Raw genomic sequence first — 12,777 nt, forward strand, 5'->3', positions numbered from 1 at the left:
CAAAACATGTCTTGAAAGCGATGTTCATTTTGTATTTGTTTGTCCAGCATATGAAGACTTGCGTGCAGAGTTTAGTACTGATAAATACTATAGAATACCATGTATATTTAGGTTGCCAATACTTGTACGGTCACAAAATTCTAAACATGTAAAGAGCTTAGCCATTTATATCTTTAAGGCCAAAAAACGAAAAGAAGTTGTTTTGGGTTGAGCTGCGGGAAGTGTAAAGTTATATTACGTTCCTGTCAAGGAAAACAAGTATTTTCGACAGATGGATTTTTTCACACGCTCAACTTTATGTGTGTGACAATCTGTATAATGTATATCATTATGTGATGTTCAGTTTGCGTAGGTGCGGGTGATTGTGAATCAGTACAGTGCGCATGAGAGTGCAAGTGCGTGGATGAGTTTCAGATATACATATATATTATGATTGACCATTATAGCAGATTGCCTGTGCGCCTAACATGTTTTATATGCATTACTATTTGTAATGGTGTACGTATCACCCTATTTATGGGTTATGGCCTGAAATAAAAACATTCCTGAGTCCTGAGTCATGAGTCCTCTCGCTGTAACTAACGCTATAGTTAACTTCAATAATTAGAGCTAACACCGCAATTGGACTGCAAACACAGACATACAACCCACCCTTCCCTCCTCCCTCTCTCTCTCTCTCTCTCTCTCTCTCTGTCTCTCTCTCTCTCTCTCTCTCTCTCTCTCTCTCTCTCTCTCTCTCTCTCTCTCTCTCTCTCTCTCTCTCTCTCTCTCTCTCTCTCTCTCTCTCTCTCTCTGTATAGACGAGTGTTATTATGTTCCAGTTGTGTTAAAGCAGGCTAAAGTTATTCCACTTTTTAAGTCAGGGGCTAAAACAGAACCCTCCAATTACAGGCCAATATCTATTTTATCGGTTTTATCAAAGCCGTTGGAACAACATATCAACAAGTTTATTCTGTCACATTTTAACGAAAATGCTTTATTTCACCCAAATCAGTCCGGGTTCAGAACTCATCATTCATGCCACACAGCACTTGTTTCTTTAGTTGATCAGTGGTTGAGCAAGATCAACGAAGACAAATTATGTGCTGCTCTCTTCGTTGACTTTGCTAAAGCATTTGATGTGATTCATCATGGCCTACTTCTTAGGAAACTCGCGCTGTACGGCCTTAGAAATGATACAATATAGTTAATCAAGTCTTTTGTTTCTGATCGAGTACAAGCTGTGTGCGCCAACGGCTCTATGTCTAGCATGCAGTCGGTAGGTTATGGCATTCCTCAGGGATCTGTACTCGGCCCTCTTCTCTTTACGATTTACATTAATGACCTTCCCCTACACATAAGCAGTAACTGTGAACTCTTCGCTGATGATACCACTATTCACAATTCCCACTCAAATGTGAAGGTATTGTCAAAACAACTTCAATAAAGTGTTAACGAGCTTTTAGCGTGGACCGAATTAAACCACATGGCTCTTAATCCAGACAAAACAAAAAGCATGCTTATTACCACCAGACAAAAACGCCAAAACTTAAAATCTAAACTTCCACCTTTAACGATTGATAATCACATTGTTGAAGAAGTTAATAAACACAAAGTTCTAGGTGTTATTCTTGATAACGATTTATCGTGGACTGATCACGTTACAGGAGTTTGTAAAATACTCTCCACGAGGCTTTACTTGCTGTCCAGAATAAAACACTTCTTGAACAGGCATGGCAGGCAACTTTTCTTCAACGCTCACATTCAATCGATCATTGATTATGCGTCAACACTATGGGATTGTGCGAGTGCAAAAACTCTGAAACCTTTATTTAGTATACATAAAAGAGCAATCAAAGTTATTTTATTACAAGTCTCGGTTTCCAACGAAGACTATAAACTTTTAAACATTCTTCCTCCTAAATCAAGACTCATTTACAATAAAGGCGTTTTGATGCATAAACTCATAATTGGAAGAGCGCATGCACCTCTTTCTTCTCAATTCACTTCCCACAATTTAAGAGACCCGACAAAAATGTATGCTCCTCGGCCTCGTATATATCTTTTTAAGTCCAGCTTACTCTTTTCGGGGACTAATCTTTGGAATTCACTTCCAAGCGGTCTCAAACATTCTGTCAATGCCAAGACTTTTAAAGACAGATATTTCTTATTCCTTATACACGGCACATTTCGTTCTCACTTAGCCTGAACATGTTTATATTGTTGATGCCTTATTTGTACCTTTTACACGTTTCAGTAGATAGATGTACCTAATTAGTGTCATAACATGACTTATGTAACGATGCTACATTGCTATTACCTGCAACGTAGTTGCTTCATTGACTCCTCAGTTTCACGGATTTTTTTTTCTTCCCTCGAAGTTTCACACGTTTTTTGTTGCTTGAAACAGTTTTCATTATACCTTTGACAATAATATGTCATGTTCGTTTGTATGTATATTTGTTTGTTTAGTCTGTTAATCGTTTGCTTGTTTGTCGTTTGTTTTTATTACTTCTTTAATTGATATTCCAACATTTTAAAACGTAGTATCATTAGATTAAACCCTCCCATGGGCGAGGGCTGGATGTAAAAAAGCACCTGTTTGCTTATGCCATTACCCTCGTTAATAAAGAATTTGTCATTGTCATTGTCATTGTCATTCTCTCTCTCTCTCTCTCTCTCTCTCTCTCTCTCTCTCTCTCTCTCTCTCTCTCTCTCTTTCTCTCTCTCTCTCCGGATGATTGGTTCGATCAAGAGTGCAGAGTAACCCGAAAAAATGTATGGAGATTGTTAAGCAGATGTAATCAGCCTGAAGACATTCACGCTCGCAATGTTTATTGTTTAGCCAGACGGGAATATAAAAAACATGTTAGAAAGAAAGAAAAGATTGTATAATGATTTGGCATTACTAAAACTGATTGAATCTATAAATGATCAACATGAATTTTGGAATATAATGCATAAATTATCCTCAAAACGAAAAAAAAAGAAAGAACAACATACCAGTTGATACCTGGTTTCAGCATTTCAAAGTATTATTGGAAAAAGATGTAATTGAGGCTGAAGAAATTGAATATGAAGACGATGAAGGTATTTTGAATCGTCCTATTTTAAAAGAAGAAGTTTTGATTGCAATGAGAAAGTTAAAACCTCAAAAGTCTGCTGGGCCTGATGGAATAATAGGAGAACTGTTGAAAAATGTTTTTTCTTCAGGGATTGACTTTTTGGTACACTTGTTTGAATTTTTGTTTTCCAAAGGTGTATTTCCTGAAAGTTGGACAGAGTCTATTGTTATCCCTTTGTTTAAGAAAGGCGATGTGAGTGATTCAAATAATTATCGTGGAATTTCGCTGTGTATTGTTTGTAGCAAGGTCTATAGTACTGTGATTAATAACAGGTTGCAAGAATGGATTGAATGTAATAACAGTACGGGGGAATATCAAGCTGGTTTTAAGAAGAATTATTCCACTATTGATCATATGTTTACACTTTTGGCCTTTGTACAGAAACAATTTTCTTTGAATCGTAAGCTGTATGTTGCTTTTATTGATTTTGAGAAGGCGTTTGATTCCATCAACAGAGCTTTGCTCTGGCCAATTCTGTTAAAAAATGGTATAAAAGGGAAACTCTTTAGGTGTGTGAAGAGTATGTATGATAATGTAAAAATAAAAGTGAGATGTGGAGCAAAGTTTACAGATTATATTAATTGTACATTTGGTGTTAAACAGGGCGATGTTTGTAGCCCAGTTTTATTTTCTCTCTTTATTAATGAGTTAGCACTTGAGATAATTGAGAATGGAAGACATGGTGCCACATTTACTGATGATTATTTGGAATTGTTTATTCTTTTGCTTGCTGATGATTTATTGTTGTTATCAGAGACTGTTGTGGGTCTACAGACTCAGTTAAATAATTTACGCAGGGCAGTGTCCTCTCTTCATTTAAAGGTAAACATGAGTAAAAGTAACATTATTGTGTTTAGGAAGGGTGGATATTTGAGTGCAAGGGAAAGGTGGACATATGGGGAAGATATTTTACCTGTTGTAAACGTGTATAAGTATTTAGGAATATTATTTTCAACTCGACTCAGTTTCACTGCTGCCTGTAGCGATCTCTCAAGCCGGGCCAAAAATGCTCTGATGTGTATTATACAAAGATTATCTGTGCTTAATAATAATAGTTTGAATGTTTTTTGAAGTTGTTTGACTGCCATGTACAACCGATAGTACAGTATGGTCCTGAGATATGGGGACTGCTGCTCTGCAGTGTGAACAAGTTCATTTATTTGCATTTAAGAAGTTCTTAGGAGTCCGAATGCGAACACCTAATGACCTAGTATATGGCGAGACAAACAGATATCCAATATATTTGAATTCTATTTTAAGATGCGTAAGCTATTGGTTGAAACTGTTAAACATGGAGGCGCACAGACTTCCTCGTAAATCATATGAAATGTTGTATAAAATAGATGAGAGTGGCAAAAAGAACTGGGCCTCAAGTGTCCGTTGTAAATTGTATGAGTATGGTTTTGGTTTTGTGTGGTTGAATCAGGGCGTGGTTAATGAAAAAGATTTTGTGTGTGTTTTTAGGGAAAGGTTGGTCGATTGCAGATGGCAAGAGTGGGATTATCATATACAAAATAGATATAGATTTGCTGTTTATCGGACATTTTGTACTGTACATGACATTTTACCCTATCTTTTGTTGAATATGGATAGACATCTAAAGTTTATTATGACTAGGTTTCGATTAGGTATTTCAAAAATGTCTGTGCATTCTAACCGATATAAAAAACATAATGCCGATCATTTGATGTGTCCCCTTTGTAAAGAAAAGCAAGAAGATGAAGTCCATTTTGTTTTGTGTTGTCCATACTTAAACAGATTAAGAGAAAAATTTATCCCATTTAAATATTATAAAAACCCAAGCACTTTTAGACTTAGCCTGCTCCTGGCCTCACCTCAAGAAACTGTTATCAGAAATGTATCCCTGTATTTGTATAAAGCCTTGAAATTAAGAGATGTTGTAACCTCGTAGTTAAAGACCGTGTAATATATGTTTTATTCTGTGGTGTTGTGCGATTATTATGCTATTATGTTGTACCTTTTTTTGCACCTGATGAGTTATATTATTTGCAACGTGAACCGTTTGTTCACAATCATTCATAAGGGGCTATGGCCTATTGAATAAATTATCTGCGTCTGCATCTGCGTCTGCGTCTCTCTCTCTCTCTCTCTCTCTCTCTCTCTCTCTCTCTCTCTCTCTCTCTCTCTCTCTCTCTCTCTCTCGCGCACGAAAAAGACACAAACACCAATGGATAAAATAATTGAAGGGTGACATGCATGACAGAAAATACAAATAAAATAAAATTGTCAAAATCCTACACAAAGCAAGAGAGACTACTCCGCACTCTCCACATTTCCCTTTGACGGAGGCAAATACTCAAGACATAAGAAGACGCACCATTCGTCCAACAACTAGCAGTACAGCAAAATGGAAAGCAATAGGCAGCATTGTATTCAGGCTCAAGTTTGTTTGGCTTGGTTGTGCGGGAATGTGAATGTGTAAATGGAAGCTGAAAGGCGCAGTCCTTTCCCCCATAAACAAATCGACTATCCATGTCAGATATTGCCAGGCTTTAATACAGTGAACCCCCCCCCCCCCCTTTTTTTAAGACTTCCTCCCTTTAACGACCCTGTTTTCTCAGACTTTGTGTTTATAAAGTCTGTAAATGACCCCCATTTTACTACTCCCTCGTTTTTGGCTCACGTAAGACAGTGTAGCCTATGCGATGCTAACTTTTGTCTGTCTGTCTGTGCGTGCGTGCGTGCGTGCGTATGTATGTATGTATGTCTGTGGTAGAAACTTTAACATTTGAAGACGTCACAACATTTGAAGACGTCACATTATGACGTAAGAGGGTTAGACGTCACGCGAAGGAATTACTGAAAGTCTCGGTCATTGTTATTTTGAGCGGGCCGAGACTAGTTTTTTCTTCGAAATCGGCCATTCAGATCTAGATCTAGTGTCTCGCTTTCTTGCACAGTGTCACCTATGCCGCTTACTGTGTGTGTCTGTGTGTGTGTATGTGTGACGAAGTGATTGAGTTTGTGTTACTGTTTGTCGATTTCTTACGTGAGCCTTGAAGGCTTCGCCTCTTGTTAAGACCTTGATTTCTCAGATTTGTGGCGGTCTTAAAAGGGTTGGGGTCCACTGTGAGGCACACGACCAGCCCTCAACACACACACGACCAGCCCTCAACACACACACGACCAGCCCTCAACACACACACGACCAGCCCTCAACACACACACGACCAGCCCTCAACACACACACGACCAGCCCTCAACACACACACGACCAGCCCTCAACACACACACACAAAACCAACAACCTGGGTATTATCTATATATATACATTGATAATACTTTTATGAATCAATCTATGCCTATCTACGTGCATATTGAATGTACCTTCTTTGCCTATCTACGTGCATCTTGAATGTACCTTCTTTGCCTATATATATATGTACGTGGATATTCAATGTATCTTCTTTGCCTATCTATATCTACGTGCATATTGAATACGGCCAAAAAAGCCCTGGTAAACACGTAGACGTATTGAAATAAATTTGGCATCAGTGAAATAACGAGCTTTTTTTCTGTTTAACAATACTCTTGTTCAGGACTACCAACCGTCGCGATATTGCGTTTGAAGACAGACTGTTAAAAGAGAATAAATGTATGTACATAATTATGATAGAATATTGATGTATGAATTGAAGAAATGTATAAGAACACAAGAATGTATGAATGACAAAGAACAAATGTTTATTTTTGAATGTTTTATGTATGTTTTATTACGGACACAAAAGCTCAGCAATGCAATTTCTCTTTTAGAGATTAATAAAGTTATTGTATTGTATTGTATTGTATTGTATAACCTAAAGATTCGTGGTTGAAAACGACGTTAAACACCAAATAAAGAAAGAAAGGACTACCAAAATGTAAAGCCAAACCAATTTGCCCAGGCTTCACATGGAATAAGAGCATTTATCAATCGATTATATGACATGGATGATCAAAATAGTTGTTCTCCTGTGTGTGTGTGTGTGTGTGTGTGTGTGTGTGTGTGTGTGTGTGTGTGTGTGTGTGTGTGTGTGTCGTGTGTGCGTGTGTGCGTGTGTGTGTGTGTGTGTACATGTGTGTGTGTGTGTATGTACATGTGTGCGTGCGTGTGTGTGTGTGTGTGTGTGTGTGTGTGTGTGTGTGTGTGTGTGTGTGTGTGCGTACTGCGTGTGCGTGTGTGTGTGTGTGTACATGTGTGTGTGTGTGTGTGTGTGTGTGTGTGTGTGTGTGTGTGTGAGTGTGTGAGTGTGTGTTTGTGTGTGTGATGTGTTGATTTTGTTGTGTAGATTGACATAGGTATTATTAGCAACAATTAATTCTACAACACATTTCTATTCCGCGCAGAATGAAGGCAGTAGTTGATAGTTGGCATGCTTCCAAGTAAAACAAATGATCGTATCCCTGGAACAAAGCTTGAACGAAACTTAGGTGGTACGGTGTACATATAATAAGTACATGAAAAGGAAGGTACCTCTGACGTTCTAATAAAATGATAATTCAGCAACAATAAGAACAACAAGTCGCGTAAGGCGAAAATACAACATTTAGTCAAGTAGCTGTCGAACTCACAGAATGAAACTGAACGCAATGCCATTTTTCAGCAAGACCGTATACTCGTAGCATCGTCAGTCCACCGCTCATGGCAAAGGCAGTGAAATTGACAAGAAGAGCGGGGTAGTAGTTGCGCTAAGAAGGATAGCACGCTTTTCTGTACCTCTCTTTGTTTTAACTTTCTGAGCGTGTTTTTAATCCAAACATATCATATCTATATGTTTTTGGAATCAGGAACCGACAAGGAATAAGATGAAAGTGTTTTTAAATTGATTTCGACAATTTAATTTTGATAATAATTTTTATATATTTAATTTTCAGAGCTTGTTTTTAATCCAAATATAACATATTTATATGTTTTTGGAATCAGAAAATGATGGAGAATAAGATGAACGTAAATTGGGATCGTTTTATAAATGTTTATTCTTTTTTACAATTTTCCGATTTTTAATGACCAAAGTCATTAATTAATTTTTAAGCCACCAAGCTGAAATGCAATACCGAAGTCCGGGCTTCGTCGAAAATTACTTGACCAAAATTTCAACCAATTTGGTTGAAAAATGAGAGCGTGACAGTGCCGCCTCAACTTTCACGAAAAGCCGGATATGACGTCATCAAAGACATTTATCAAAGAAAAGAAAAAAACGTTCGGGGATATCAATCCCAGGAACTCTCATGTACAATTTCATAAAGATCGGTTCAGTAGTTTGGTCTGAATCGCTCTACACACACACACAGACAGACAGACAGACAGCACACACACACACACACATACACCACGACCCTCGTCTCGATTCCCCCCTCTACGTTAAAATATTTAGTCAAAACTTGACTAAATATAAACAAGTCGCGTAAGGCGAAATTACTACATTTAGTCAAGCTGTGGAACTCACAGAATGAAACTGAACGTAGTCCGCCGCTAGTGCAAAAGGCAGTGAAAGTGACGAGCCTGTTTGGCGCGGTAGCGGTTGCGCTGTGCTTCATAGCACGCTTTACTGTACCTCTCTTCGTTTTAACTTTCTGAACGTGTTTTTAATCCAAACATATCATATCTATATGTTTTTGGAATCAGGAACCGACAAGGAATAAGATGAAATAGTTTTTAAAACGATTTCGGAAATTTAATTTTGATCATAATTTTTTTATATTTTTAATTTTCAGAGCTTGTTTTTAATCCAAATATAACATATTTATATGTTTTTGAAATCAGCAAATGATGGGAAATAAGATGAACGTAAATTTGAATCGTTTTATATAAAAACATTTTTTTTTACAATTTTCCGATTTTTAATGACCAAAGTCATTAATTAATTTTTAAGCCACCAAGCTGAAATGCAATACCGAAGTCCGGGCTTCGTCGAAGATTACTTGACCAAAATTTCAACCAATTTGGTTGAAAAATGAGAGCGTGACAGTGCCGCCTCAACTTTCACGAAAAGCCGGATATGACGTCATCAAAGACATTTATCAAAAAAATGAAAAAAACGTTCGGGGATATCAATCCCAGGAACTCTCATGTCAAATTTCATAAAGATCGGTCCAGTAGTTTGGTCTGAATCGCTCTACACACACAGACAGACAGACAGACAGACAGACAGACAGACAGACAGACACACACACACACACACACACACATACACCACGACCCTCGTCTCGATTCCCCCCTCTACGTTAAAATATTTAATCAAAACTTGACTAAATATAACAAGTCGCGTAAGGCGAAAATACAATATTTAGTCAAGTAGCTGTCGAACTCACAGAATGAAACTGAACGCAATGCCATTTTTCAGCAAGACCGTATACTCGTAGCATCGTCAGTCCACCGCTCATGGCAAAGGCAGTGAAATTGACAAGAAGAGCGGGGTAGTAGTTGCGCTAAGAAGGATAGCACGCTTTTCTGTACCTCTCTTTGTTTTAACTTTCTGAGCGTGTTTTTAATCCAAACATATCATATCTATATGTTTTTGGAATCAGGAACCGACAAGGAATAAGATGAAAGTGTTTTTAAATTGATTTCGACAATTTAATTTTGATAATAATTTTTATATATTTAATTTTCAGAGCTTGTTTTTAATCCGAATATAACATATTTATATGTTTTGGGAATCAGAAAATGATGGAGAATAAGATAAACGTAAATTTGGATCGTTTTATAAATTTTTATTTTTTTTTACAATTTTCTGATTTTTAATGACCAAAGTCATTAATTAATTTTTAAGCCACCAAGCTGAAATGCAATACCGAAGTCCGGGCTTTGTCGAAGATTACTTGACCAAAATTTCAACAAATTTGGTTGAAAAATGAGGGCGTGACAGTGCCGCCTCAACTTTCACGAAAAGCCGGATATGACGTCATCAAAGACATTTATCAAAAAAAGGAAAAAAACGTTCGGGGATTTCATACCCAGGAACTCTCATGTCAAATTTCATAAAGATCGGTCCAGTAGTTTAGTCTGAATCGCTCTACACACACACACACACACACACACACACACACACACACACACACACAGACACACACACACACACACACACACACGCACATACACCACGACCCTCGTTTCGATTCCCCCTCGATGTTAAAATATTTAGTCAAAACTTGACTAAATATAAAAAGAAACACCACCACCAACAACAACAACAACAACAACAACAACAACAACAACAACAACAAAACATGTTGCCTGTTCATACCGCAATTCGTAGCTTACCTTGTGAGTGCTTGTAACAAGGGCAACTCAACACAAAGAAGTGGTGGTGGTGGTGGTGGTGGTGGTTATAGGTTTGTCGTCGATCTACGCTGCTGTCGTTGTGGCTGTTGTAGCTGTTACGACGTTTTTACTGCACACTAACAAACGCCGAACGTTGTTTCTCCAAACGTCACAGTATGGATCAGAATCGAATATTTCTCCTTTCACTAACTATCTCGCAGAGGAAAGTTGTTTGTAAGGCCGCTCGCGCTGCAATGCAGCCTGAAATGCCCATTCGACGAACAATATGTGAGCCTCCACCACGAAATGAGTCGCATGTCACCTCGCGCGGTTCTGCGCTAAGCTTAATATAAGTCCGGGGAGTGTCTGGTAACAGTGTGAGGGTCACCTTAGTCACAGGCTTATAACCCAAACAGTTTTCGCTCTTTTCTAAAACGGTTTTCACCACTGGATAAAGCATAACAAACTCTTTAGGAAAATGTACAAATATAAAAATCATGCAAAGGTGACATGCGACTCATTCCGTGGTGGAGGGTCACATATGTGCTGCGCTTCGAAGGTTTTGTTGGAGGGGAAGGAGGAGGGGAAAGGGGGGAGGGGGAAGGGCGGTTGCGAGGAGGAGGTGGGGGTGGATTGAAATTCAAAGGCGGTTTACCCGGCTAGTAAATGTATTACCGATTTTTCAACAGATGTGACTGAATATATAATTAATTTTAACAAAAATTGTTAAAGCTATCAGTCCGCCCATCAGTCACGCTTTTGATCGCTTACATCTTCAGCATTTCTTAGCCGATTCGCCTGAAGCCCCCAGCGGGTTAGGGGGAGTCCCATATTGGTTGATGTTACGAAGCGGTTTACTCGTATTTTTGGCCTAATGTGTATTGTTGTAAATAGAATAGACTATAGCGATGGTCAGACATTGGAAAGGGCTATAGGCTGCATACCGTCGCGTTGACCGCAGTTGAACCTTTGTGTAACTGACAAGGTTTTTCACGTGCAAGTAATGCAGACGACAGCTCACTGGCAATGTCATAGCAAGAACAACTTTGTAAAATCAGTCGCCGTCAAGGAGCCAAGCTCGACTCATGTTTTTCGTAACACTTTAGCAGACGGGCTCCTGTTTTAGGTATCTGACTGAAGAAGGATGAAGACTGACGAACTTTCCCTATCAGCTTACATGATATCTTCCATTTTCATATTCATGCCAGGCCGGCGACTGTACTAAATGTTGGCTTTACACTCTTTTGAGGTATGTTTGAAACCGGTTATATTTTCATGTCATGTTGTCGTATGTGAAGAGTGACTGTTTCTGTGTTTAACGTTATTGTGTAGGCCTAAGCTATTGTGCTACACTGCTTAAACATGTGAGGGTTTTACGTAACGTTTTCTTGGCTTTAGAAAACAGGAATTAACGTGTAAATAATTATATTGGCTCATGCAGCTTAATATGTTGGACGAGTGAGTATTTTTATTGTGCGAGTGAAAGAAACTAAAGACAAGTTGATTTATGGACTATAAACTTTACAGTGTTCCAACTGGAGGGTTTTCATCGCCGGAGGCTGAACTGAACCAGTCAACTGCGGCTTGGTGTACATGACCATGGCATGGAGAGCTGGCAGGGTTCTACAGTTAGCCGCCGAGACGAACTGGAAGGATCAAGGACTACGTCAAGCAATGGTTGCGGTGTCGTGAGGACTGGTGCACCCTTGTCAGTCGTCTGAAGGACTTACAGCCATACCAACATCTTGAAAGCCGAAAGATGGCAGTAGGGTAACGTACAGTAGAATACCTATTCGTCTTACCTGTTAAGCTGCTTTGTTTGAGCCAAAAGGTGTCTGCGTCTTGGACTGTAGAGTTTCTTGCGGTGTTGTCGGCCTAGGGTACTGGTCGAAGCCGGAAATGATTTTGTGATGTAAAAAGCTTTGTAAACTAATAATAATTAGTCTTGGCAGTGTCAAGATCCATTTAACACCAGGTTTTTGCGTGTGTGAGTGCGTGTGCGCTTGTGCCTTGTAAGCTACGGTAGCGGACAACTATTCAGATTACATTCAAGTCTGTAAACAAATACTAAATTTATAGAGTTGTGTAGAGGCATTTATGATTGTCTAAAAACCGGGCTATACCACTCCATAACAGTTGGGACGAGAAAGAATTTACCCGATGCTACCCAGCATGTCGTAAGAGGCGACTAACAGGTTCTGTTTCTCCTTTTACCTTTGTTAAGTGTTTCTTGTATAGAATATAGTCAATGTTTGTAAAGATTTTAGTCAAGCAGTATGTAAGAAATGTTAAGTCCTTTGTACTGGAAACTTGCATTCTCCCAGTAAGGTAATATATTGTACTACGTTGCAAGCCCCTGGAGCAATTTTTTGATTAGTGCTTTTGTGAACAAGAAACAATTCTGCCGTG

The 12,777-nt window shown here is 38.6% G+C and overlaps 1 protein-coding gene and 1 long non-coding RNA gene across 2 annotated transcripts in view; one reads left to right on the forward strand and one right to left on the reverse strand.

The window, feature by feature from the left end:
• LOC138978924 (prolyl 4-hydroxylase subunit alpha-1-like) overlaps window positions 1-10,653 on the reverse strand; it is a gene marked incomplete at its 3' end in the record, with an annotated part of 21,990 nt that extends 11,337 nt beyond the window's left edge. The window contains 1 exon segment of the mRNA XM_070351737.1: window positions 10,369-10,653.
• Window positions 10,654-11,211: 558 nt separating this feature from the next.
• On the forward strand, window positions 11,212-12,337 carry LOC138978925 (uncharacterized). The gene is made up of 2 exons (XR_011459848.1): window positions 11,212-11,617; window positions 11,896-12,337. It is a non-coding gene; the product is annotated as an uncharacterized lncRNA (long non-coding RNA).
• Window positions 12,338-12,777: the final 440 nt, after the last annotated feature.

Source organism: Littorina saxatilis, linkage group LG10, assembly GCF_037325665.1.
Source record: "Littorina saxatilis isolate snail1 linkage group LG10, US_GU_Lsax_2.0, whole genome shotgun sequence".
Lineage (NCBI taxonomy): Eukaryota > Metazoa > Mollusca > Gastropoda > Littorinimorpha > Littorinidae > Littorina > Littorina saxatilis.